Raw genomic sequence first — 26,601 nt, 5'->3', positions numbered from 1 at the left:
ACTAACTTTAGAGAAACCAACAACCCACCAACCACAAAAAGTCCAGGGTCCGTAGAGGGTGTGTGCCTGTTCCTTCATGCTAGCTGGAGGAACAGGACGAGTTAGACCATGCTGAAGCCTTTTCATTTCTTCTCAGCCACCGTTAGAGATGAAGGGCTGACTTGGTTCTTTGAACATTTTACAACCATTAAACTTAGTTGGTTTTCTTCCATGATGCAGTTCTTCGGTTGGTCTTTGAAAACTTTATCTCCCTACCAGCCATTTGGTGTCTCTGAGGAAGGTGTAGATGTTTTCTCTGACGCTGCACTTTGTGTAATGGTTTTCTCCCATCTACTGGATGGGGGGGAGGAGAAGCTTTTGTCGTTTGTCATTAGTGGAGAAATTCATCTTGGGCAGCTTCAGACAGGTCAGTACCTGATTAACTGACCTTATTGTCAAGATCCTCTTTATAGTATGGAGTAGCACAAGGGGACTTGCAGGGTGCAATTAATTTCCATCTAAAACAGTCACTTAAGTCAGATGAATCATGACCTTGTGCATCTTCCACTCCATAGGTTGTGAGGGACCCACAGGAGTACTAAAGCACGTGGAGATCTGTGCACCATCACTGTCAAAACTTGGGCAAGTTGCATCCTACTCGAGGTGTTGGCAACAAAACGCTCTGCATTTAACTGCCCAGTTAAATCTGGTGGTTTGATGCAGAAAAATAGGATATTCCAGAGCAAAATTCATCTGACTTCAGATACCTTCCCCAACACGGCGTGACTCATCCCCTGCCGTCAGTGCCTTTCCCCCTGCTTGCACCAAGACTTGCTGCTGCTGTGGTCCCTTCCCCTGGGTTGTGCCCCAGTACTGCGAATGTCTTCAGCGTCGTCGTTGTTCACTGACTCGGAGACCTGAAGGAGCAGTCTGGTAACTTCGGCTCCCCAAGGTGTTTCAGCACTGGGGTAGGCATCGTCCTCCCCTTTTCTGGACAAGAATACTTGCTTGATGAGGGACAGAGACACTGCAAATGCCCTCAGTGAGTCACTGCAAATGTGGAGGCAGGATGCGAATTCAAAATCGTCTTGCCAGTTAGAAACTGTTGTTTGGAAATGCTTAGATGCAGTTCAGGGAGGAGAAATGGAAATGATCATGCTTGCAGAGAAGTGATCGGCTGCAAATGCAGGGTGGTGGACGGCTGGTTAGGCAGCGGTTCTGGAGAAGAAGTTCAGAAGTTACAGTGCGTCCTAAGCTGAACGTCGGTTAGCAATATAGAAATGTTGTAAAAACCAAAGATGGTGGGATATTCAGACAGAAGTCCAGCAAACGTTCTCCTCAGCTTAGCACTGGTACGGTATAAATAGAGGTGCTGAGCGGAGTGAGCGCATGGTGACAGTCTTCAGATGCATAATTTAAACTGCAGAGGAGGGAATGAACTCTGCAGCGTGCCTTTCTGAGGAGGACAAGAGGCAATCAGCAACAATCACAGCAAACAAAATTTTAGCTAGGCAGTAGGAGAAAATTTCTAATTATAAGGGTAGCATAGCATTAGAAGAGATTTTCTAGGTAGTTATTTAAAGGTCTCTCATTGGAAAATAAAGAACATTTTAGACAAACATCTGTTAGAAGTGCTTTGGTATAATTGATTCCGCACTGGGGCAAGCCTTCTGAATCACTTGCAGACTGGGGTTTCTGTCATTTTTATGATCATTCCTGTGCTAAAGGTCTGCAGTCCTTCATTAAGTGTTCCGCTCCTGATCGACGGGGCTTCAGGCTGCGTGTGTCGCTGCGAGCCGCGGCAGCAGGTCTGGGAGTGTCCTGAGCAAAGGCAAACACAGGTATTTCTTCAGCTGACCAACTGTAAGTTATTTGGACTGAATTCCAGAAAGCAATTAAAAGCAGGTATTACAGGAGGTTGTCATACTTCTCTGAGCTGTATCGTTATCTGCAGAAGGTAGAATTATGAAAAATGCTATAGATTCTTACAGTATCTTCTTAGTGAATTTTGGCAGATTTTTCTTCTGGTTAGAGTCTGCCGGTTCTTGTTCTTCCAGAGAGAAGATAATCAGATCATTATAAACAAATGAAATTTAAAAAATGGTGTCAAACCTTCTTTCCTCTAGCACTGCTTCAGCTCACAGTAGTTCAATTAAATAGCTAAGAATTGCCACAAATGTTTGCCGTTTTGATAAAATACAAGTGAGAAGGGGCAATTACATTCCGTTTGACTTCCTGTGTGTAACAGCCCATTAAATTGTACCTGGATACTGTATTTGGTTAGAAGGGCTTTCAGTAGTCTGAAATGTTAGCGTATCAGAGAGGAACCTGATGAGGTTCAACAAAGGCAAATGCAGGGTCCTGCACCTGGGGAGGAACAACCTCATGCACCAGTACAGGCTTGGGACGGACCTGCTGGAGAGCAGCTCTGCGGAGAGGGACCTGGGTGTCCTGGTGGACGACAGGTTAACCATGAGCCAGCAGCGTGCCCTGGGTGCCAAGAAAGCTAACGGGATCCTGGGGTGCATCAAGAAGAGTGTGGGCAGCAGGGCGAGGGAGGTTCTCCTTCCCCTCTACACAGCCCTGGGGAGGCCCCATCTAGAGTACTGTGTCCAGTTCTGGGCTCCCCAGTTCAAGAAAGATGAGGAGCTGCTGGAGAGAGTCCAGTGGAGGGCTGCGAGGGTGAGGAGGGGACTGGAGCATCTCTGCTGCGAGGAGAGGCTGAGGGAGCTGGGCTTGTTCAGCCTGGAGAAGAGAAGGCTGAGAGGGGACCTTCGAAATGCCTCTAAATATCTGCAGGGTGGGGGTCAGGAGGATGGGGCCAAGCTCTTTTCAGTGGTGCCCAGTGACAGGACAAGGGGCAATGGGCACAAACTGAGGCACAGGAAGTTCCGTCTGAACATGAGGAAGAACTTCTTCCCTCTGAGGGTGACGGAGCCCTGGCCCAGGCTGCCCAGGGAGGCTGTGGAGTCTCCTTCTCTGGAGATATTCCAGACCCGCCTGGACAAGGTCCTGTGCAGCCTGCTGTAGGTGACCCTGCTTCAGCAGGAGGGTTGGACTAGATGACCCACAGAGGTCCCTTCCAACCCCTACTATTCTGTGATTCTGTGATCACGAGACTGAAGTGTTCTTTGCCTGAAAAGCCCTTCCACAGTTTGGGGATTTAACAGGTTTTCCGGCAGAGGCCTGGCATCACGGGTGCGAAGGAAGCGGAAACTCCGGGCTGTTTTATCGTCTGATTTGGGAGATGGTCCCTTCCCCTCTGCGGATCCGGTCTTCGGTCGGCTCCGAGTGTGCAGGCACCCCTGCACGTCCTGCAGAACCGTCTGGCCCCAGCCCTTGTCGTGCACCCCGTTCTGGCCGGTTTCTGTGCGTCCCCTTTTCCCGAAGCAGCACCCGCAAAGGGAGGGAGCGGGAAGGAGAGGCAGGGGAGCACGACAGATTCCAAGCTCAGAAGCAATCACAGCTCCCAAACAGCCTAGTCCTCTCCTGTGCGTGATTTCGAGAAGCAAGAGCCCCCCGCTTTCAATCTTTAGTTGCCCTCTCTAGTCAGAAGTCTGCCTTGTTTCAAAGCTGTTAAATCACATCTGGAAATCTGATCTTTTTTCTCAGCTTTGTTTGAAAATTCCAAAATACTGAAAGTGTTTTTCTTTCAGTATGTACCTGCGTATGGTGATCTGGATGCCTCTTGACCTTGTCCTTGATAGGAGTAAACGAAGCTGAATTTCACATTGTAAGACTTCCTTCCCCGCTCCTGGGATTCTTTTTTCATAGCCTTGTGGTCTCAGATGTTTTTGTGTTATTCTCGAAGACGCCAGCTGGACCGTTCTGGTGGAGTCACGTGTAGAGAGGGAAGAGCGTTTTGCTTCCGCTGCATCGTTTCTGTAAGTCCGGAGATTGCCTTTCTTCTCTTGATTGCAGTGGGAGATGGTGTTGTGGCACTATGTCCTTCTGGGATTGTTGCTTCCCAAGAAAGTGTCTTATCTTGAAAACTGAGCCTGTATGTTTGGTACCTTGCATTTACCTGTATTAAAAACTGTTTTTTGTCCTCAGTATTCAATGACGCAGTCCGGATTGCTATGACAATCACTTCTTCTCCGCTAAGGCAGCGTTCTTTGTATCCTCGTTGAACTTCAGACGCAAAGATCTTGAGTTTCTAAATCAGGGGTTTACCTTGTTATTCACAAACTGGATGTGGCTTATTCAAAGAGTCTGTCCAGTCTCTGAAATTATTCGGGATGTTTCCTGATCCTGTGTGGTCAGACCTGGGACTGCTGCCATGCTCGTGTGACCTCCACGAAGTGGGACACAGCTCTGACGGCGCGAAGGCTGGGCCGCTCTGGTGTAGACCACTGCCTGCAGTACAGGTTAGGACTGGTCCGTGTGGGGCTGACTGGAGGCAGCTGCCCGCCCGGTGTCTGCGTGCGGTTGATTACACTTTTTGGCCTTTGTGCACAAATGTCCTGTGGGAAGGGTGCAGTGCATGGAGTTAATTCATGTGCAGCGGTACCAGACCCGTAAGCCATGCTACGTGATCTGCTGTGGTTGCCGTCATCAGTTATACTGGGATCTTGGCAAGATGCTTGGCAGGATCGACCTCACGTTAACCACATCGATGAGGTTTCCTGTGTGATCTTCTGAGTAAAGCATTCCGTTAATTTACTTAGGATTGGAGTTCAGGCTGATAGTTTATGGTTCTTGTGTTATTCCTGGCAGTCCTTCCAGGGTCTGTAATGTCCCAAGTTTCCAGAATTTCTTAAATACTGACATTTGTTGCTGAGATCGTGCCTTAGCTGATTTCTCTGAAGCTTTTCAGTGTAAAGCATTCTGGCTTCTGAATTTGAAAACGCTTTATTTTAGGAGACGCTGCCTCATGCTCTCCGTAGAGGTGACAAGTTTTCTATTCCACCCACATCGTTCTCATAGATGATGACGGTGCCCTTCTCTGTTCCAAATTCAGCACCAAAGTGCCTACTGGCCATTTCTGTCTTTCCTACGTTGCCATTCACATTCCCTCACCCACTTCAATGCTGTCTTGTGCTTGAGGCACGTCTAACTTGTAGGCAGTCTCTTCTTGCAGCGGCGAGGCTGTAGGAGCTATGAAGAATGCGTGTTGAAACAGCAGTTGGTGTGTACTACAGATTGTAAATGCTCTTGAAGAAGTAAGATGCATCAAGAGAAATCGTGAATCTTGACACTCAGCAAGTGAACAAAATGTGTTTTGCCCCACGTAACTTGTGCAGATTCACCTCAGTTGAGAGCTTTGTGAGGCCAGGTTGTTAGAGCAGGACTCATTTTAGCTTTGCAGCCAGAGCAGGATCTGCAGCATCGCTTCTGCTCCGTTAAAACAAGAGAGGCTTCTGCTGCAGGTTTGTTGGCTCATTTGTTTTAAGCTGTCCTTGGGCAAATGTTTGCCAGGACCTTCTTTATGCCAGTGGTGTCCCGAAGGTCGAATGCAGCACGTGCTCTTGGTTCGTGGTGGCATTTTCTCTGGCATTGCGTGCCTGCGGTTCAGCTGCCTGTGACTCTTCCAGCGAAGCGACTCGTGACTGGCGCTGAGATTGCAGAGCAGGGTGACGCGAACCCTGGTGATGCGTCTGCTAGAGACACGCTTCGTAAGAACAAGGAGTAAAAATGTGATGCAGATCATCTCGTCAGAACAGAAATGCTGTGGTAGCTGTTTTACTGCTCGCGTCCCCGCGTGAGCTTGGTCCGATCGCAGCGCGGGGCCGGGGCGATGCCCCTCGCACCCGCGGTCAGAATCACAGAATAGTAGGGGTTGGAAGGGACCTCTGTGGGTCATCTGGTCCAACCCCCCTGCCGAAGCAGGGTCACCCAGAGCAGGCTGCACAGGAGCTTGTCCAGGCGGGGCTGGAATATCTCCAGAGAAGGAGACTCCACAACCTCCCTGGGCAGCCTGGGCCAGGGCTCCGTCACCCTCAGAGGGAAGAAGTTCTTCCTCATGTTCAGCTGGAGCTTCCTGTGCCTCAGTTTGTGCCCATTGCCCCTTGTCCTGTCGCTGGGCACCACTGAAAAGAGCTTGGCCCCATCCTCCTGACACCCACCCTTCAGGTGTTTGTAAGCAAATATCCCGTCGGGCTCCGGCAGATGCAGACGGGCTGGAGGCTGCTGGCTGGGGGCCGAATGCCCTCGCCTGGGCAGTAACGTGAACGCTTCAAACAGTGAGGGTGATCTGTTGTGGAACAACTGAAGCATAGGGTGGACTCCCCACGGTGGGGTGGACCTGCAGGTGAGCAGGACCGACACGGCGAAAACCTGCAGCCTGTTCTTTGAGGGGAAGCTGTCCTCGGGGGAGGCACTCGGGTGAAAAGCCACCTTCCTCGAGGCCGGGGCTTGGGGCAGAGTAGTGAGCGAGGCCATCGCAGCGAGTGCCCCACGCCGCTCCCGGGAGCGCGTGCTGGTGATGGCCGTGGGTGCCGGCGGCGAGAGCTGCTGTGCCACCCTGGGGAGCACGGGTGAGCATGAGCAGTGCCGGGACGTAGAATCGTAGAACGGTTTGGGTGGGAAGGGACCTTTAGAGGTCATCTAGGCCAACCCCCCTGCAGTGAGCAGGGACATCTTCCACTGGATCAGGCTGCTCAGAGCCCCGTCCAGCCTGGCCTTGAATGTTCCCAGAATGGGGCATCGACCTCGTCTCTGGGCAACCTGTGCCAGGGTTTCACCACTCTGTGTGAAAAATTCCTTCCAGCCCCCTCGCTGCCGCGGGCGTCCCTCCCTGCGGAGCCCGCTGGGGAGGCCCGGCTGGGACAGACCCTTGGTGCTGGCCGGCAGAGCCGCCCGTGGAGGCTGCCGGGGGAGCTGGAGCCGGGACACGGCATTGCCCTGGACCGCCCCGCCGGCCATGGGCACCCTGGGGCCCGAACAATGGCAATAATGGGTCTTTGGTTTGGGATTTGAGTTTAATCCACTTAGTACAACATTTAATATGCTGACATCAGTTATGGGGATTTGAAAGTAGCTTCTTGGCCCATCTTCTGTAGGAGATGCTGAGGAAGAGAAGATTCATTCCAGAGGAATGATTACAGCTGATTCTGGCACCTCACATAAAGCCAAGTAGGGCTTCGGTAGGGTGAGGGAGAATTCAATCACCAAATGGGAAACTGGATGCTTCAGTCAGAGGTGTCATTTAATAATGGATCCCCCTGGTATTCCAGAAGAGCTGTTTTCATCCTCATGAAATTAAGTGCCTTGCTTTCCCCGGTGGGTTTCAGAGATCTTGTGGCAAGAGAAGGTTCAGCCGCAGATCTTGGAGGCAGCTGGCTTGAGGAATCGTACGATCATTTAGGTTGGAAAAGACCCTTAGGATCACTGAGGCCAACCGTTAACCCAGCGCTGCCAAGCCCACCGCTAAACCACGGCCCTAAGCGCCACGTCTACACGTCTTTTCAATACCCCGAGGGATGGGGGCTCCCCCACTGCCCTGGGCAGCCTGGCCCAACCCCTGACCACTCTCTCAGCAAAGAAATTTCCCCAATCTCCAACCTGAACCCCCCCTGACGCAGCCTGAGGCCATCGCCTCTCGTCCTGTCGCTGGGTCCTGGGGAGCAGAGCCCAACCCCCCCTCCCTGCCCCCTCCTGTCAGGGAGCTGCAGAGAGCGAGAAGGTCTCCCCTCAGCCTCCTCTTCTCCAGCCTGAGCAGCCCCAGCTCCCTCAGCCGCTCCTTAGGGGACTTGTTCTGCAGCCCCCTCCCCAGCCTGGCTGCCCTTCTCTGGCCACGCTTCAGCCCCTCCATGTCCTGCTGGGAGCGAGGGGCCCAACGCTGAGCGCAGCGCTCCAGGGGCGGCCATGCCAGCGCCGAGCAGCTGCTTTCCTGCGCGAGTGTCGAACACTGCCGTGACCCCGGTGGTGGGTGAAGCTTCACGTCACAGGCGGAGGCAGAAGAAGTCGGTGTGTGGCAGTGACCTGCAGTGCTTAGCAGTCTGAAGAGCAGCGGTTTGGTGGTGCGGGAGTCAGACAGGCCCTGGGCACGGTGCGGGGCACCAGCCGGCTGCCTGGTTGAGGCGTTGGAACCTGCCCTGACCGCGCGTCCCTGGGGAGGACGCTTTGGAGACGGGCACGGAGACGCCGCTGAGCGCGAACCGCGGGCAGAGGTGATGGCAGAGAGCAGCCGGAGCCGCGGCGCGCGGTGTTGGTGCAGCGTACGCGTGGTCTGAGCCTTGGCTTTGCCCTGTAGTCCCTTCCGCCATGCGCCTGTAAATGCCGTTATTAAGGCACGCAGAAGCCTGTCCTGCTGCCCTGGCCAGACGCGAGGTACCTGCGGCTGCTGCGTGGGTGGGACGGGCCCGAGCAGGACCTTCTCGGCCTCCCGGAGCCGATGCAGCCACTCACCCGCTGCTGAGCGCCGGAGCTCGGCGTCCTCGGGCGAGGGATGCGTGCGCCGGCCCAGAGGAGAGGGTGTGGAGCTACCGCGGTGCTCGCTGCATAGATTTGCATGTATGAATACTAACAGTCGTGTGCACAGCAGGAGTAACACGCTAACAAATCACAATAGGTTTTATAATTATTTCGCGTGGGTGTTAATTACTCGTGGAGCTGCAGGGCAGAGGCAACGCAAGCCGTAAATCCGTCCCTCCGTGCGCTGGCGGCAGCGCTGGCTGCGGAGCCGGCGAGGGTGCTGCTGCTGCTCGGGAGTGCTCTGTGAGGGTGCTTTGCTCCCAACGTTTGTTTCGTTAGGAACACTAATTAACTTTCAGGCTGGTGACTACTTGGATCGCTTATCTTTTTTTAAAAAAATAGTACTCCGTTTGCTTTCCTGAAGTTTCTGCTGCATTTATGTTCTTTGCTGTCTTTTCAGGAATAGTTGGCAGGGTTGCCATGTGTGTTCCCGTGGTGCAAGTATTAATTATCAAAGTATTTCCATTCCTATTCCTGTCTTGGAGTTTTTCATGATGTAGTCTTGATATACAAATACTTTCTCGTTTACCTTGCTGTTTCAACTGAAGTGGACTAATAAATACATGGTAGAAGAAGTCAAGAAGTCAAAAGCTATACAGCGCCAGTAAATGTGATCTTTTTTCTCCTCACCATCCCCTGGAGTGACGGGAAGCCTCTGGTGTATCTCCCCTGCGCTGCGAGGTCGGACACGTTAGGAGCTGGAGGGAGAGCAAGGGGGAGCCTGGAGCCGCCGAGGCCGCGGTCGGCGTCTGCGGAGCTGCTGGTGCAGCCTGCGCCGAGGTGCCTGGTCGGAATGCAGGGGCTCGGATCCGTGTGTTCTTCTGCTTCCTTGAGCAGCAGCCGTGCCTGAAAGCTATTTTCCACGTTTGGATTTTCCAAAGATCATTACTTTCTCCCACAGAACCCTCACCACGACATTACATGCCTATGTCACGGTCGTATTGGCCCTTTCATTTCTGAAGACTGCGTGTGAGCTCAGCGCGGTGACAGGCAGCTGGCTTGGCAGCCAGGAGAGCCGGGCTGAGCGCATTATGCACGCGCCGCATGGATTTCCCGTTCAGACCGGGAGTGGTGAACAAGGCTCTCTGCAACAGGGCTGCGAGGATGAGGAGGGGCCTGGAGCATCTCTCCTGCGAGGAGAGGCTGAGGGAGCTGGGCTTGTTGAGCCTGGAGAAGAGAAGGCTGCGAGGGGACCTTCGAAATGCCTCTAAATATCTGCAGGGTGGGGGTCAGGAGGACGGGGCCAGACTCTTTGCAGTGGTGCCCAGCGCCAGGACAAGGGGCAACGGGCACAAACTGGAGCAGAGGAAGCTCCAGCTGAACCCGAGGAAGAACTTCTTCCCTCTGAGGGTGCCGGAGCCCTGGCCCAGGCTGCCCAGAGGGGCTGTGGAGTCTCCTTCTCTGGAGATATTCCAGCCCCACCTGGACGCGGTGCTGTGCCCCCTGCTCTGGGTGACCCTGCTTGGGCAGGGGGTGGGGCTGGGGGACCCCCAGGGGTCCCTTCCAACCCCGACCATTCTGTGATTCTCTAAATATTGGCATGAGCTCTTCCACAGTGAAACCCAGCCGAGGGCTTTGGCTGAGAGGCCGGGGGACGCGTCGGGGGAGCGGGGGGCCTGGTGCCCCCAGGAGCGAGCCCTTGGCGGGGGAGGTGGCCCCGCCAGCTCTTCCGATGGGCTGTGTTCTGCTGTGGGCACGGTCCTGCTCAGAGACGGGTCTGGGGTGGTCCCGTAGCAGCACACATCGTTCCACGTGCTGCTTTATGGGTGGAAGAACACTCGAGGGTCCAGACACCCAGTACGTATTCTTATCAGTACAGAATTAAAAGGGATAAATGTGTTTCTGGAACAGGTTCCCGAAAGAGAGAATTTTTTCTGGTTTTGCCTGCAGTGCGTGCTGCGTGTACGTGACGGTGGGTAGGGGAGGACGGGAGAGAAACGGGAGGTGACTGATTATGAACTCCAGCTCAGTAACGTGCGGGAAGGTGGCTCGTGCCAGACGGTGCCAGACACTTGATGATTCACATCTGTCTGACGTTGGAGAGGTTCCTTTCCACATCTGGCTGGCCTCGGAGCACAGGAGCACGCGTGTTGAATAGTAGCAGCAGGAGGGTGGTGCAGCCAGCGTTTTGCTAGCGCCGTTCCTGGCTCTGTCAGTGCAAGAGACGTCTCTGTCCCTAACGGCGCTGGAAGGAGCCGATAAACGCAGGCGGCTGAGCCTGATGTTTTTCACGTGATGTCTTGGCTGGTTGGAAATCCGCCGTAAGCGCTGAATGTTGAATTAGCAGCGTATGATAGATAAAAAGGAGGGTTTGTTTCTGGGTGTTCACGTTCTAAACAGAGATGACAAAATAATATTGTGAGAGCCAGAGTGTGTTAACGTAAAGTTACTCCTAATTACAGTAAAAAGCTAATGATAATTATTACAGAGGAAATGTGTCAGACCCAAGAGAAACAGCCGTGGTGTTCGAATGAGACTTGTGCAAATTATTGGGTGTTGTGAGTACAACGTGGAAATGTGAGTCCAGGAAGAGAATCCAGTGGTGGAGGCTGCTGGGTGGGATCGCCCCGGAGGAGTTTCCGCCCGGCCTCCTCCTGTCGCAGAACGCGGCGGCGTGGTTCGGTGGAGTGCACCCATCCCCCGTCGTGAGAGGAGGCATTTTCGTCTGGTGAGTACGTTTGTGAAACGATCTTTGCGTGATGCTGCCCCTGAACAGGAGCCAGGACGCCGAGCAAGGCCTGTGTGAGCTGTCAGCCGCCTCTCGCAGCCGAGCCGGCGTGAGAGGTGACGATTTAATCGGGGCTCTGCGTGCGGCCCCGGCTGGAGCGATGCGTGGAGACGCTGCTCCTTGCAGAGGGGCCACCACGGGTCAGAGACGTCGCAGCTCCTGCCTGGTCTGATTCATGAGAAAGCAGAGCAGCTAGACAGCTGAAGGCACAACACCGAGGAACATCGTTCAGGTTTTTGTCGTTCTGAGGGTGCCAAGTCATTCGTTAAAGAGACAGGAGCTGTCAGCTGGGACCGTAAAGGAAGCGTTCATCAGCAGTGACCGCGCTGCTCGTGCGGAGTCTGGAGCAGTCGCAGGGTGCACCCGAGCTGGACGTGCCCACGTGCGAAGGGCGTTGCTTGTAGCGGACGTCATGGAAAGGACCGGAGTATGCCTGTGTGCGCCGGGGGAAAATGCCCTCAGAGCTGGCAGCTGGTGGCGGTGGTGGGAGTGCTGTCCAGGGACGCGCCGGTGAGGAGAGCTGAGGCACAGACACTTCATATTCTGACACGTACAAAGCTGCTTCGGGCTGGGCACACAGCCGTTCGTGGCATCACCAAGAAATTATAAAGGTCCCCTCTGACTCATCTCACGAACCAGCCGGTGAGAAGGGTCTGCTGGTGCTGGAAGTCATCCCTGTGGATTGCCACAACAGCGAGGAAGCAGCTGCAGCGTGAGGTGCTGCGTACATGGTATCTGTCCTCTCGGAGAAATTAAATAATTGCTGTTGAGCTCTTAGAGAATTAGGACTAAATTGGTCAGATCTCAAGCTGCAGCAGTACACCTGGTAAAATGAAACAATTTATGAAACAGCAAGGGTGAAGGGATGCCTCACCCCGCACCGCCTGCACTGACGAAGGCCGTTGAAAATCAGTGCCAGCGTATGACCCTCGGGCAAGTTACTGCGACGGTGAGGTTTTGGTGCGGACTCGTGGTCCCCAGAAGGCCTGCTGAGGACCTGTGATGAAGCACTGATACTTTGGCGAGGGTGGGAAGCTCAGATAGCCAGCAGCCACGTGAAACCCCAGCGCTCCTTCCGCAGGCTGCACGGTCTGGAACCGCTCGGCGGAGCGGGCGCCAGCGCACAGGTTCAGCAAAAGCGTTTTCTCATTGTGTTCACTGCTCCCTTCAGGGGCCACGAGCTTCTGTTCTCACTGCGTTGGATGTCCTGTGAATTTAAGATCTTTCCAAAGGCAGTGAGACAGTTGTTCTCAGTGATTTTGGGACCTACCTTTGAGCTTCATGAGGATGAGGTCAGAAAGTGTTGCACTTACCACAAGGAGCTGGATTTACCGTTAATGCGAAACATCATGACTTGAAGAAACAGTGCCCGTATCTTGGGCCGCAAAGCCCTCAGTACCATTAAATAACTCCAAGAGAAGGACCACAGACCGTCTGCAGAGTGCAGCAGTTTTCAGTATTACAGGGCCAAAGCACTGCCTGAGGATGATCACTCAGCAGACAAGCGCGTGTCAAGAAAATCGGACATCGGTGACGCTGCGTGAGGTGCTGCGCTCAAGCACCGAGCATTTCATCCAGGAGAGCGTGACCAGCGCCGCAGATGGAGCTGGTCGGCACAGCCAGCAGCAGCCTGTGACGGGTGCCAGCGTCACAGCCAGGAGCACGGGACACCCCATGCATCAGTACAGGCCTGGGGCGGACCTGTGGAGAGGGACCTGGGTGTCCTGGTGGACGACAGGGTGACCAGGAGCCAGCAGCGTGCCCTGGCTGCCAAGAAAGCCAATGGAATCCTGGGGTGCATCAAGAAGAGTGTGGCCAGCAGGGCGAGGGAGGTTCTCCTGCCCCTCTACACTGCCCTGGTGAGGCCTCATCTGGAGTGCTGTGTCCAGTTCTGGGCTCCCCAGTTCAAGAAAGATGAGGAGCTACTGGAGAGAGTCCAGCGGAGGGCTACGAGGATGATGAGGGGACTGGAACATCTCCCCTACAAGGAGAGGCTGAGGGAGCTGGGCTTGTTCAGCCTGAAGAAGAGAAGGCTGAGAGGGGACCTTAGAAATGCTTATAAATATCTGAAGGGTGGGTGTCAGGAGGATGGGGCCAAGCTCTTTTCAGTGGTGCCCAGTGACAGGACAAGGGGCAACGGGCACAAACTGAGGCACAGGAAGTTCCGTCTGAACATGAGGAAGAACTTCTTCCCTCTGAGGGTGACGGAGCACTGGCCCAGGCTGCCCAGGGAGGTGGTGGAGTCTCCTTCTCTGGAGATATTCAAGCCCGGCCTGGACAAGGTCCTGTGCAGCCTGCTCTGGGTGACCCTGCTTCGGCAGGAGGGTTGGACTGGATGACCCACAGAGGTCCCTTCCAACCCCGACCATTCTGTGATTCTGTGACACCCAGGCACCGGGTGAGTCCTGGCGTGGAGATCTTGTAAGAGAGGTGCGGAGGGTGGTGTGATCGAAATATCAGTGGAAACGTCTGTGTGAGAAGGCACCAAGACAGACAGCAGGTCGGGGACCAAAGGCACGGCCTCTCCTGATAGCCCCAGACACGCTCAGCAGTGCCAGCAGCCAGCACGCGAGGCTGTTGCTGACCCAGGCTGCCCACAGCCCCGGTGCTGCCCAAGGCTGAAGTCCTGTGTGCTGGTAATGCCACCGCGCAGATGGCTCGTCGGCAGAGCTCCCGCACGCTGGTAACAGGAGGGTGGCGGCAAGGTCACCACACATCGCGTGTCAGCAGCCTTGCTAGGACTGAAGAGGACGAAGCAAGCAAGGTTCAGGACCGGGATCATGTCGTAATAACTGTCGACTCCTACAGGGTCTGGAAGATCTGCCCAAGGTATAGTTTGGTTTTGCCAAACAAGCAGAAACCAGGAGATATGGTGAGAATTTAACAGACAGTGTCACAGAATCACAGAATCACAGAATAATAGGGGTTGGAAGGGACCTCTGTGGGTCACCCAGTCCAACCCCCTGCCCAAGCAGGGTCACCTACAGCAGGCTGCACAGGATCTTGTCCAGGCGGGTCTTGAATATCTCCAGAGAAGGAGACTCCACAACCTCCCTGGGCAGCCTGGGCCAGTGCTCCGTCACCCTCAGAGGGAAGAAGTTCTTCCTCATGTTCAGTCCCTGGTATTGTCACACAAGTGACCTCCATCGTAGTACTTGGTAGCTCGCCTTGGCAGTTCTGAGCACGTGGTTATGGGAATGTGAGTGGGCAGAGTCAGCTTAGTAGGAGAAGTGACAGACAGTCCAAATCACCTTCTGCAGGAAGGTCTTGCGCCGTGTTTCCTGGATTTAATTCTTAAGATGGCAATGCAGCGATAACCAAAATGGACAGAAGCCGGTGGCTGAGGTCGGGCTGGCGGTGAAGGAACGTGCTCTAACCATTCTTCAGCTACCGAGGCTCCTGTCACGTGCGATTAAATGCTTGGCTCTTCTTGAGCTTCAGTATTTTGTTTTACGGGTGAGGTTTGTTCCGGCGCTGCAGGTCAGAGTCTGAACAGGGCTGTCAGCGTGAATCACTTCGAACATCCTGGGTGCCAGAGCACGCCGCGGGGCAGCCGGTCCGGTCGCTCATGGTCCTGCCAGGCCGAGGACACCCGGCCTTCGGTGCTTGATTCGGGAGCCGCGCGTGCCCGCTGTGGTCGTCGGAGCAGCCAGGGAGTGCGGTGCGTGGCTCCGGCTGCGCGAGGCGTGCAGCCGTGTCTGCCGGGCAGCCCGCTGCTCCTGCACAGCTGATTCGGGTGTGGTGGGTTGGACCCCTTGGAGCCACCTTTCTTTGCAAGCACTGAGGTGGGTTTTCTAGAAGAGAAGACGTTGGGCAGCGCGCTGTGTACGTGCTGCAGACGGGCCTCTCCAGCTCAGGGGGTAGGCTGGGAGCCGAGAAGGGCTTTGCCGAGCTTCCTAAGAGTGGTCATCCTGGCGTAGGCAAGAAGTCCACCTCTCCTTTCTCAGACAGAGACCAGCCATGGGTGACCAGGGAGGATATGGGAACAGGACATACACATGGTGATGCTTCCCCAGCATGCTCTGTCTGTGTCCAGCAGCTCGTGGGTCGGAGATTCTCCATCCAAATGGTGTCCTGTATGTGGCAGGACTTAAGGGATTGTTCTTCACAGACCACAAGGTCCTGTGCAGCCTGCTGTAGGTGACCCTGCTTCGGCAGGGGGGTTGGACTAGATGACCCACAGAGGTCCCTTCCAACCCCTACTATTCTGTGATATTCTGTGATACTATTCTGTGATATTCTGCAGTTGCTTCTTGATTCCGTGTAATTTTTTAGCATGGTGTCTTGTGGAAGGAAGAAACTTCATCCCACGTCATATGAAAAACGCGGGTTGTTGTGAAACTTGCCTTCTAGGTTCATTCACTGTGGCCTAGTCCTCGTGCTGGAGGAGGCAATAGGCAGGCCACTGCCCTTAGCCCCTCCATGGCACTCAGGGTTTGGCAGAACCGTTTCCCCTGGGTTGTGTTTCTTCCAAGTTCAGTGGTACTAAGCAGCACCATTCCTTGTACAGAAAATCGTCCCATAGTTTGCATAGTCCATGTCACCATTATTTTTTTCCAGTTTTGTTGTATTCCTTTCCAAAATGGGAGGATCAGAGTTGCTGCAGGTATTTAAGATGTGGGGGCACTTTGGCCGTGCCACTGGTGTAATGTTCCTCGGTCTAACTCGCTCTCCCTTGCTCATCGTTCTGGCCGTTGTAGGACATCAGGCTGACACTCTTCATGAACTGTCTGCCACAGCCCCAAGTTCTTCACAGAATCACAGAATCACAGAATCACAGAATCACAGAATAGTAGGGGTTGGAAGGGACCTCTGTGGGTCATCTAGTCCAACCCTCCTGCCGAAGCAGGGTCACCCAGAGCAGGCTGCGCAGGATCTTGTCCAGGCGGGTCTTGAATATCTCCAGAGAAGGAGACTCCACAACCTCCCTGGGCAGCCTGTTCCAGTGCTCCCGTACCTTCATCCTGGTAGTAACGGCCAGCTCAGAGCCTGTGATTTTATGTGTGAGGAGAGAGTTATTTTTCCCATGTGCATCAATTTTTCTCCACCTTACATTTCATCTTACATTTTAAGATCTTTCTACAGTTCCTCACGGTTTTCCTGATCTTTATTATCCTGAATAATTTAGCATTATCAGCAAACCTTGTTACCTCTCTTTCATTCCTCTCTCATAAATGATCTAGGGCTATGTTGAGCAGCGAAAGTCGTGGCACCGATCCCCCTGAGACTCCACTGCTGACCTTTCTTCTGATGTGAAATACAATCATTTACCTTTATTTTAAACCTTTTAACAAATTTAACATGTAAGAACCTTCCTTTTTCTCCCATGGCTTCTTAGCTTCCTTGAGAGGTTTTAAGGAGAGACCTTGCCAAGTGCTTTTGGAAGTCTAAGTAGACTTCAGGTAGGTTTGTGTTTTCGGGTAACTCGGGTCGCTGCGTGTTTCCCCGCTGGCCGCTGCCTCCGGCTGCGCGGCCGTTCACCGCTCGCTCTGTGCTGGTGTTGGCCCCCCGCGTCTCTGCAACAGAGCCTGGGGCTGGTTCCGGGGTGTTTCTAGCGAGCCCTTGCTCAGGGTGCTGCTGGGGAGACTGGTGGGCTTGGCTGTCTCCCTGCTGCGAGATCTCCCACTCTAATCCTGGCAGGTCCTGCACCCTCAGACACCACTGCCTGTCCCTGGGCCGTGCTCGCCCTTAGCACCATGCTGTGAAACGCTGCTTCACCAGGTCCTGCACAGTCTTTGGGTAATTTGACCATTTTGAACCAAAAACACATTTAAAAAAATCTAGCATGTTCGTCCCCAGGGGACACGCAAGGCAGTGCTGGGCAGTGTGGGCACAGGCACCGGGCTCAACGGAGAGTGCCCGGGCAATGCCAGCCCAAGCCCTTCTGCACTGGTTGGTTTGGGGACCAAGGCTGCATCCTGACGTGGCCGACAGTAGTGCTGCGGGTTGGGCTTTCTGTACTGTCCCCAGAATCCCAGAATTGCTGGTCATGGGGAGGGACCTCCCTTACCTGCATCTGTATGTGACAGAATCACAGAATGGTTTGAGTGGGAAGGGACCTTACAAACCATCTCATTCCACCCCACCGCCACGGGCAGGGACCCCTTCCCCCAGCCCAGGGTGCTCCCAGCCCCGTCCAGCCTGGCCTTGAGCCCTGCCAGGGAGGGGGCAGCCACAGCTTCTCTGGGCAGCCTGGGCCAGGGCCTCACCACCCTCACGGGGAAGAATTCCTGCCCTAGATCTGATCTAAATCTGCCCTCTCTCAGCCCAAAGCCATCCCCCCTTGTCCCATCACCCCCTGCCCTTGTCCCAGCCCCTCCCCAGCTCTCTCGCAGCCCCCCCAGGCCCTGGCAGCTGCTCTCAGGTCTCCCCGCAGCCTTCTCCTCCCCAGGCTGAGCAGCCCCAGCTCTCCCAGCCTCTCCTCCCAGCAGAGGGGCTCCAGCCCTCGCATCATGGCTGGGGCCTCCTCTGGCCCCGCTCCCACAGCTCCAGCTCTGTCCTGTGCTGAGGGCTCCAGAGCTGGACACAGGACTCCCGGGGGGTCTCAGCAGAGCGGGGCAGAGGGGCAGAATCCCCCCCCTCGCCCTGTGCCCACGCTGCTGGGGATGCAGCCCAGGGCACCGTTGGCCTTCGGGGCTGCCAGCGCACGCTGCCGGGTCGTGTCCAGCTCCTCACCCCCAGCACCCCCAAGTCCTTCTCTTTGGGGCTGCTCCCCATCCCTTCACCCCCAGCCTGTATTGACAGCGGGGGTTGCCCCGACCCGTGTGCAGGACCCTGCCTTTGACCTTGTTGAACCTCCTGAGGTTGGCATGGTCCCACCCCTCCAGGTTATCCAGGTCCCTCTGGATGCCATCCTGTCCCTCAGGTGTCTCGACCGCACCACTCAGCTTGGTGTCACCGGCAAACTCGCTGAGGGTGCGCTCGATCCCGCTGTGTCATTAATGAAGATGCTAAATAGTACTGGTCCCAGTACGGACCCCTGAGGGACACCGCTCATTCGTGGAGTTGGTGAGGCAAGACATTCACTTCCAATGCCCCATTAGCTTTCCCGAGTGTAACATTTATCCGCGTTTTGGCTGGCTCTCTGCCTGTTCAGTTGCTAGAGCCTTGCCCAAGGAGGCGTCGGGGCGATGGACCTTCCTGCTCTGCTGCCGTTCCTGCAGGAGCGGGCGTCACTGGTCTGCTGTCCCGGCCCCGGGTCCCATGGTGCTACGCGTCATGGGTGGCACAGCTCTGTCACCCACATGGGCCTCTGGAAACTCAGCTGTCACTGCCTGCTGCTGGTGGCTTGCGCCTCTCCCTTTTGGTCCATAACCTCTTCTGGAGACTTCGGTTTCGGATCGGTCTGCCGATCTCTGCACTTCTGACGGGGAAACCTCCCCACAACGTGGAAGCAGAAATTGTGTTTGGTTTCTCAGTTATGGCCTTACCTTCCCTGGGTGCTGCTCTGACACCACGATCATCAGACCCCCAAGATGCTCTGGTAGGCTTCCTGCTCCGTCTGCGCTGGAGAACCGGTTCAGTGTGGAAGTCTTCTGCACGTTGTTCCGCAGGTTCGTGCTTGGTTTGTCATACTGTGTTTTTACATCGAACATGCAAGCGCTCACAGTGGTTTCCGTGTTCCTCATTTGGATGTGGTTTCAGCTTTATGAAGGATGTTTTCCTGGTTTTAATGACCTCCATTTCCCTGCTGTTTAGCCGCTCCAGCTTCTTTCTGTTCTTTCTCAATCTGTGGCACGTGTCTGTGCTGTGTCTCCAGCACCGTGCCCTTAACTGGTCTGCACCTGCCTCCTGTGCTGAGGATGGAATAAATCCACATTGCAGCATCTGGATGTTCTAGGACTTGTTTTTATTATTTATAAAAATATGCATTGTTCTTTCCTGAGTGCATGTTGGGCAAGGGGCAGGCATAATGTTCTTTAATCTCCTTTTGTTCAAGCAAAAGGAGATTTTCGCGTGACAACTGAAGGCAGCGGTGGGACAAACTCCTGTAACGTCCCTCTGTTTGTGACCGTTTTCCCCTGTACATGGATGCAGTGTGAGTTCTGCGAGCTAGTGAGACATCCGAAGACTGGAGATGCTGTTGGGTGCTGCCTCGTGCGTGTCTCTGTGCATCCGACGTCAGCTCTGAGCAGTGCCGGTTCTGGGAGCAGAATTCCCGCAGGCGGCATCGGGAACTCGGCAGCGCTGAGCGTGGCTCAGGGTCTGCCTTTGCCTCTGTTTTTAGTAGACACCGTTTTGCCCCGTTTGCTGAAGAAGTGACGGCGGGAGGCTGTGCGTGAGGGACCCCGGCTCCTCTCCCTGCAGACTGAGAGCGCGTTTGCTCCTCTGTGGTCGTTGTCCCTGTCGGTGTCAGCTTCGTCCTGGCTGCTGGAGAGCACATCCCGGGAGCAGGAGCCGGGCAGCGTTGTCTGTTCAGCTGCAGTGCCTCTTCTGGCAAGTGGGGATAAAAATCCAGGCCAGATAGCTTCGTTCTGCCCGTGGAAACACGAGCCTGATTATTCCAGGTGTTACTTTTTGGGCATCTCTGCAGTGGCATCTTTTCCTCGCCTTGACTGCTTGTCAGTGCTCACAGCAAGGTCTGAACAGCTTTCTCAGCATCAGCGCTGGTTTGGAGTCCAGGCAAAAGGTGTCCTGGACTTCCGTACGCTTCTGGTTCCCGTGATGAGCTGTGTTACTGAAATGTTTTGGGTAATGCCCTAGAAGTGACCAGCTTGGCGTGTTTAAATGACATAAATCCCCTACTGAAGATTTTCTGTGAAACTGCCCGTGTGCGGGTGGGGAAGATGCTGCTTTTCACTGAGGGTCTTCTTGACTTTCTGCACCAGCTGACCTTCAGCCTGGCTCTGGTACTCACAGCCCCATTTCGTCTGGGACTGAGCAGCGCTGGCTGCAGGTTTTAACTGGTGTCTGAAGTGCGTTCGACCAGTGCTGGAGGGAGTGTGGTCTCAAACAGCACCTCCTTCCTGGGGGCTTGCCGCGTGCTCGTCGCGTGTGTGTGGCTGGAGGGTGGTTTCTCGTGGAGTTAGAGTTGGTTTTCACAGAATCACAGAATCACAGAATAGTAGGAGGACGGGGCCAGACTCTTTTCAGTAGTGCCCAGCAACAGGACAAGGGGCAACGGGCACAAACTGGAGCAGAGGAAGCTCCAGCTGAAGCCGAGGAAGAACTTCTTCCCTCTGAGGGTGACGGAGCCCTGGCCCAGGCTGCCCAGGGAAGTTGTGGAGACTCCTTCTCTGGAGATATTCAAGACCCGCCTGGACAAGGTCCTCTACAGCCTACTGTAGGTGACCCTGCTTCGGCAGGAGGGTTGGACTGGGTGACCCACAGAGGGCCCTTCCAACCCCGAACATTCTGTGATTCTGTGATTCTGTGGTCTCGGATCTTCTCCCTAGAGCTCCATCTGCTCTATGAAGTGAGGCAGGGGTGGGAAGGAGACCTGCATGCCCTCTTGCATTGTCTGTGCTGTTTCAGTGCTTGCTTGCTCCATGGGATTTATCAAATTTATCCACTTGATCCAGGCCAACTTGCGCTCCCCTGGACAAGCCCAGCCCCAGCACAAGGCCAGGGGCAATTTCTAGAATGCGGTTTGGAAAGAGCTACCCTGTGTTACGGCTTTGGTTTTGGGGACAAAAGAAGAAAGTTTGTCCATAAAGACTCAGGCTCTTGGGGCCAGAGCATGATCTGTGCCCCACTTACTGCTACTATCAGTCCTCCCTCTGCTGTGGGAGATGTTTTCTGCACAGGGTAGCCGAGCAGAATTAAACCCCTTGCCCTGCCTGGCTTTGGGTGTGGAACACCACAGTATTTGAGTGAGGTTTCTACTGGGAGAGGCCTGAAACGGTCCGTCTCTCCACCAACATCCGCTTCAGCTGAACTTAAATTTGTCTTGAGGGAGATGTAGCTGGAAGTTCCCGGCGAGCGGCCTTCCATCAGCGCCCCATTCCCACGCTTCAGCAGTGTGACTGCCGACGAGTCGTGTGACACCTTTTAAGCATTTTCTCATGCGAATAATCAAGCCAATCCATCAAACCAGATTTTTACTTTCCTGCTGGGCCTTTTATCTTGCAGGTGTCCTCCTCAGGGCTCTCTCCTCTTGACCCACATCCTTCTGGAAGAGTGGTGCTAAGAACTGGGCAACTGGAGTGTTACCTAACTTCAGTGATGTGAGTCACGTCACTGCGTTGTAGGTGTCTGCCATGTAGGTGTCTGAGCTCATCACCCTGGCTCGCCCCGGGAGTCAGGACAGATGTGTGCAGTCAGTGGAGCCAGGGGTGCCATTCATTTGACAAAACGTGGGCGGTCATTTCAGCATGGGATGAATCACAGCTCCATTGACTTCGCTGAATAGCTCTCCATTGAGTCTAAAAGGAGCCCAGAGCGACTTGCTCACGGTGGGTGCTTGTTTTATGTACGCCCACGTTTAACTAGATGACTCCCGAGGCTACCGGGCACAGGCTAGGGCAGGAGGATGATTTCAGGTCTTAGACAGCGCTCCTGTTTACGTATCTCCAGTCAGCGTCTCATCCTTCTCTCACAGAAGTGTGACACTGCTGCTGATGCTTGTGAGTCCAGGATGATAACTCGTGGCCTCTCCTGCTCAGACGGTCCTCCTCCATCTTCTGCTTTCCTTTTCGTGGTTCCTGACCGTAGCACCTGGCACTTTGCCTTCCTCCTCTGGTATTTTTCAGACCGTTCCTCCCATGACAGTAGCATGTGACTCCGAATCCCCTCTCCCAAAGTGCTGCTGCCCTCTCAGATGGGATCTTCTGCAAACTGAAGTTTACTCTCCGTTACATCCTAGTCCTTGGTGAAAACACTGAGCTCGTCCCAAGCCAGACCCCTGTGAAATCCCGCTGGATGCATCCTTCCAGTTCAACAGTGGGAAAGGTCTCAGGTCAGCTGTTTACGCGCCTTGCGGTAGTTTGTATTCCGCTTGGTTTTACGAGAACGGCTTGTGAGAGCATTCGGGATGCTTAGCTGACGTGGCGATGCCTACCACAGAGCTGCCTTCCCGCGTTCGGGAGACCTGTTATGTTCAAACAGAAATTAGGTTCGTTTAGCACAACCAGTTCTTTCAAATCCGTGCTGCCTGCTACCAGCTGCTTTCCTCTGGATGTTTGATTAAACTGTTGTGCTGTCTGTCAGAGGGTTTTCCTGGGAGTTGAAGATGAGTTGCTGCATTTCAGACTTCCTTTGATCTTTCTACCGCCTGTTTTTAGAGATGAGCATCCTCCCTTTTCCGGATCTTGGGGAGTGTCGCGCACCCCGTGCCAGCTCCCAGAGACAACCCGTGGTCAGATACTTCCCGCTGGCTGCCGGGGCACTTTCAGCGAACGTCACCGGGCCCAGACAATCAGAAAAACTTCTTAATTCTTATAACTGCTGGTTTCTCGCTTCTGGATCAGAGCTTATCTTTGCTGTTAGTCTTACCAGGGTGACTGGAGTTAACTGTAGCTATTTAGTACAGCCAGAACCATGCTATTTTTTTAATTGCTCACTTGATAGGTCTATTAGGTTTGTCCCTCTAAAGAGTCAAGAAGTTACTACGGTGATTTGCCCTGTTCAAGCATCATGTGCATTAACTGTCTTTAATTTGGTTTCAACAAAAGCCAAACCAGCAGAAGGGCGAACACTGGACCCTGCAGAAACGAGAGGGTCCGCCAGGCCCTGTGCCGTCTTGGGGAGCGGCCCTGAGGAGCCGTGCTCCGATGCCTCGGTACCGTTACAGCGGCTCCTCTGTTCGCTTACCGGCTGTGTGCAGGGCGCAGTAAGCTGGCAGTGAACTTGAGGTGCTGTTTTCCACTGGGTACCGTCACTTTATTTAAACTTTTATGCCACAAGAGTATTGAGGCGTTATGTTGCTTAATCTTCCTCTGATACCTTAAAATAACTCCTTACTACATCTTATTTTTTTGAAACTTCCTATTCTTATTTAGACAAAAAAAAAAAAAGTAATTGGAGTTATTTCATTTCAGGATGACACTGTCACAGGTCTTTGATTCCACTGCTTCATCTCCTTCCCCAGGCTGTTTGTCATTGCTTCGTCCCGCCGTCAGAGCTCCAGCAGTGCCGACCAGTGGCATCGCGGGTGTCTCTCTGTTCCCCCACTTTTCTAGTTCACAAAAACATAGGGACTTTGTATTTCACTTTTTATAGGCATCTGTCTATGGAACTAATCAGTGTGGTTCTCTCCAGACAGGAAGGTGTCCAGTGGCTCTTACTGCCTGCTGTAGGTGACCCTGCCTCGGCAGGGGGTTGGACTAGACCCACAGAGGTCCCTTCCAACCCCTGCCATGCTGTGATTCTGTAGTCAGTCAGGAACCGGAGGGTTTTTGGTGCCTGCAGAGCAGGATGGCAATAGGCAAAGGGTTTGCAGGGTCAGAGGGGACTTCACCTGGGAGTGCTCCACAAGATCCCTCTCGCGAGTGCAACTTGGTAAATCCCTCTGTGGTCAAAGCAGTGGAAGAGAGAGAGCTCAAACAAAGAAACGCCCAGCGTTTCTGAAGATCCCACAGGGAGCTCTGCATGTCTGCTGGTGGAGTGTTCAGGGACAGAGGAACAGTGTGCTGGGGAGTTTTCCTATTGTTTCTGACAAGTTCAGGTTTTTGAATTAAACTACTTTGTGCCAGTTTATTTGTGGGAGGAGGAATAATTCAGAGGTGGCAGAATCAAATATTCTTTGTGCAGAATAACTTTGGGTAAGGGCAGCAGCGGGTTGAACTTATTTGAGGGCTTACATTACTGCAGGAGATCTTGGCAGATGAAGGTTGGTGGGGGAGGCTGGTTGAAGTTGTGCTTATACAGGGTACAAGCAGTTTTGTCGAGAGTTTCTTCAGTTTATCACGTGGGTGAAACAGCCACAGAGGCCCTATGGGAAGAGTTAGAGGTATAGAATTTTCTTTCGCCATGGATTCCTCACTTTCTCATTGACAAAGCAATCGCAGCAGGACTAATCGGGCACTTCAGCCCACCACCGAGTGAACAGAAATAATGATTTTCTACATAAGCATTTGTTTCCCTTTCCTTCTCTCTCTTGCATATACACACGCACTAAAGCATTCTTGTAGGGGTGGCAGAATGTGCTCTTGGTGTGAGGTTACCATGTGGCACAGGTCATCTGCGAGGGATTGACGTGTCATATGGAAAAGGGGATATCCCTGTGGATGCAAAGCACGTTGGGTCTAGCTCTCTTCCTAAGCAGTAAGTCATAGTTCAAGTAGAAGGTGAAGGCTTAAAGCAGAACCACAGAATGGTCTGGGTGGGAAGGGACCTTTAAAGATCACCCAGTCCCACCCCCTGCCCTGGGCAGGGTCCCCTTCCACCAGCCCAGGGTGCTCAAAGCCCCGTCCAGCCTGGCCTTGAACCCTTCCAAGGAGAGGGCAGCCACAATGACCTTCATACAGGGCCCACGGTGTCAGGGTGTCTGGCTCTCGTGATGTGGACCGGAGGATGGTGTTACTGTAATGTCCTCTTCTGGGTATGGTAGCCATGAATCTGTTTCCACGAGGACTCTCTGCACTTGGAAGAGAGGGTTTTGGTGTAGAGGGGAGAGTTTTATGCATATTGAGGAACCTATGTGTAAACAGCCCTGCTTTTGAAAGACAGGCAGCGTGTTGGAAAAGTGACCTGAAGGGAGAACTGTGTGACAGCAGCCACCTCCTTCAAAGCAGTTCACATGGTCCTGTGGAATTTTATCCACATCTGGGTACCTTGTTGCATGAAGTCACCGCTTCTAGAGATACCCTGTTTTTTTCATGGAAAATGCCTAAGCGTGTCCAAAATGAGAGTGCAAAGTGAACAGCCAGGGAAGTGCAAGCCATTCAGGCTTGCGTGTTGCCTCAGTTTCCCTGGATGATGTCTACTGTCCATCTTCCGCAGTGCCTCGGTACCCACAGCCGTTGCATGTGTCGTGGAGATCACCTTCCCTGGGTCTGGCAGACGAAGGAACATTTCTGTCCCTCCTGCTAGGAGCTGGGTGCTGTGGTGGTGCTAATGGCAGACCCACAGACCTACCTTCCCGAGAAGGGATGGTGGTGCCTGTGAGTGCGGTGCCGGCAGAGGAGGCTGCCGATGGCCAGGGTGCAGAGGGCTGTGTCCTGCCCCGGTGCTTCTCGGTCGCAGTCCGTGCCTGCTAGAAGGACGCGCAAAGACGTGGGTTGGGCTCCCCACTTCAAGAAAGATGAGGAGCTGCTGGAGAGAGTCCAGTGGAGGGCTGCGAGGATGAGGAGGGGACTGGAGCATCTCCCCTGCGAGGAGAGGCTGAGGGAGCTGGGCTTGTTCAGCCTGGAGAAGAGAAGGCTGCGAGGGGACCTTCGAAATGCCTCTAAATATCTGCAGGGTGGGGGTCAGGAGGCCGGGGCCAGACTCTTTGCAGTGGTGCCCAGCGCCAGGACAAGGGGCAACGGGCACAAACTGGAGCAGAGGAAGCTCCAGCTGAACCCGAGGAAGAACTTCTTCCCTCTGAGGGTGCCGGAGCCCTGGCCCAGGCTGCCCAGAGGGGCTGTGGAGTCTCCTTCTCTGGAGATATTCCAGCCCCGCCTGGCCGCGGTGCTGTGCCCCCTGCTCTGGGTGACCCTGCTTGGGCAGGGGGTTGGGCTGGGGGATCCCCAGGGGTCCCTGCCAACCCCCACCATGCTGGGATTCTGGGATTCTGTGGGTGCTGACCCAGTGCACGCAGCAGCACCGCGAGCCCCTCGCCCAGACACACCCGGCCCCCCCCCCCCGACCCTGCTGCGGCCGGTGGTTGCCGCGGGGTGCCGTGGGGTTCTGCGGGGTGCCGTGGGGTGTTGCGGGGTGCCACGAGGTGCCGCGGGGTGCTGCGGGGTGCCGCGGGGTGCCATGGGGTGCCGCGGGGTGCAGCCTGAGCAGTCGCCCCGTTCCCCGCAGCCGGGCTCCGCAGGCAGCGTGCGCGGCGTGGCGCGGGACACGTGTGCCTGCAGCGGCGGCGGCACCGCGCATGTTGGAGCCCCTGGTACCGCAGTCTGCGGGCCCGGCCGCTCCTCCCCGCCGCGAGCGCGCCTGCCCGCGCCTCGGCAGCGCGTGGCCGCGCGGTGCGGTGCGGTGCGGTGCGGTGCTGCGCGCGTCTTTGTCGGCGCTGGGCAGACCCCACCGCCCGGCGCACGTGCCCGGGTCTGGGGGCCGGCGCGCGCCATCGCTGCCGCTCGCCCCTTCGGCTTGGGGCGCAAAGCCCCTTCCCCGCGCCGCCGGGAAGGACCGAGGCCCCTGGTTGATTCCGCTCTGATGTCAGCCATGCGGCTCTGCGGGGAGGGATTTGCAGGGCTGCGTTTGAGCTCCCGCTCGCTGAGAGATTCCCTCTCCCGTCTCCCCTCCCGGCGCGCGTAGAGGTGGCTGGTTGGAAGGGTCGCCGGCGGCCGGAGTCCGCGCGGAGCTGCGCAGCCGTCTCTCGCTGTCCCCACCGCTGGATTTTTCCCCGTTCTTCTCGCCTGGCCGCGGCGGAGGGCAGGGGCAGCAGCTCT

At 54.8% G+C, this 26,601-nt stretch overlaps 1 protein-coding gene across 1 annotated transcript in view; it reads left to right on the top strand.

Annotated features, from left to right (window-relative positions):
• The window catches only part of SHANK3 (SH3 and multiple ankyrin repeat domains 3), a 386,587-nt gene that overhangs the window by 273,489 nt on the left and 86,497 nt on the right, over positions 1–26,601 (top strand). The window lies entirely within an intron of this gene.

This window comes from Opisthocomus hoazin, chromosome 8 (genome assembly GCF_030867145.1).
Source record: "Opisthocomus hoazin isolate bOpiHoa1 chromosome 8, bOpiHoa1.hap1, whole genome shotgun sequence".
Taxonomy (NCBI): Eukaryota; Metazoa; Chordata; class Aves; order Opisthocomiformes; family Opisthocomidae; genus Opisthocomus; species Opisthocomus hoazin.
Note: the sequence above shows the minus strand (reverse complement) of the source record. Positions and strands in the feature narration are given on the sequence as shown.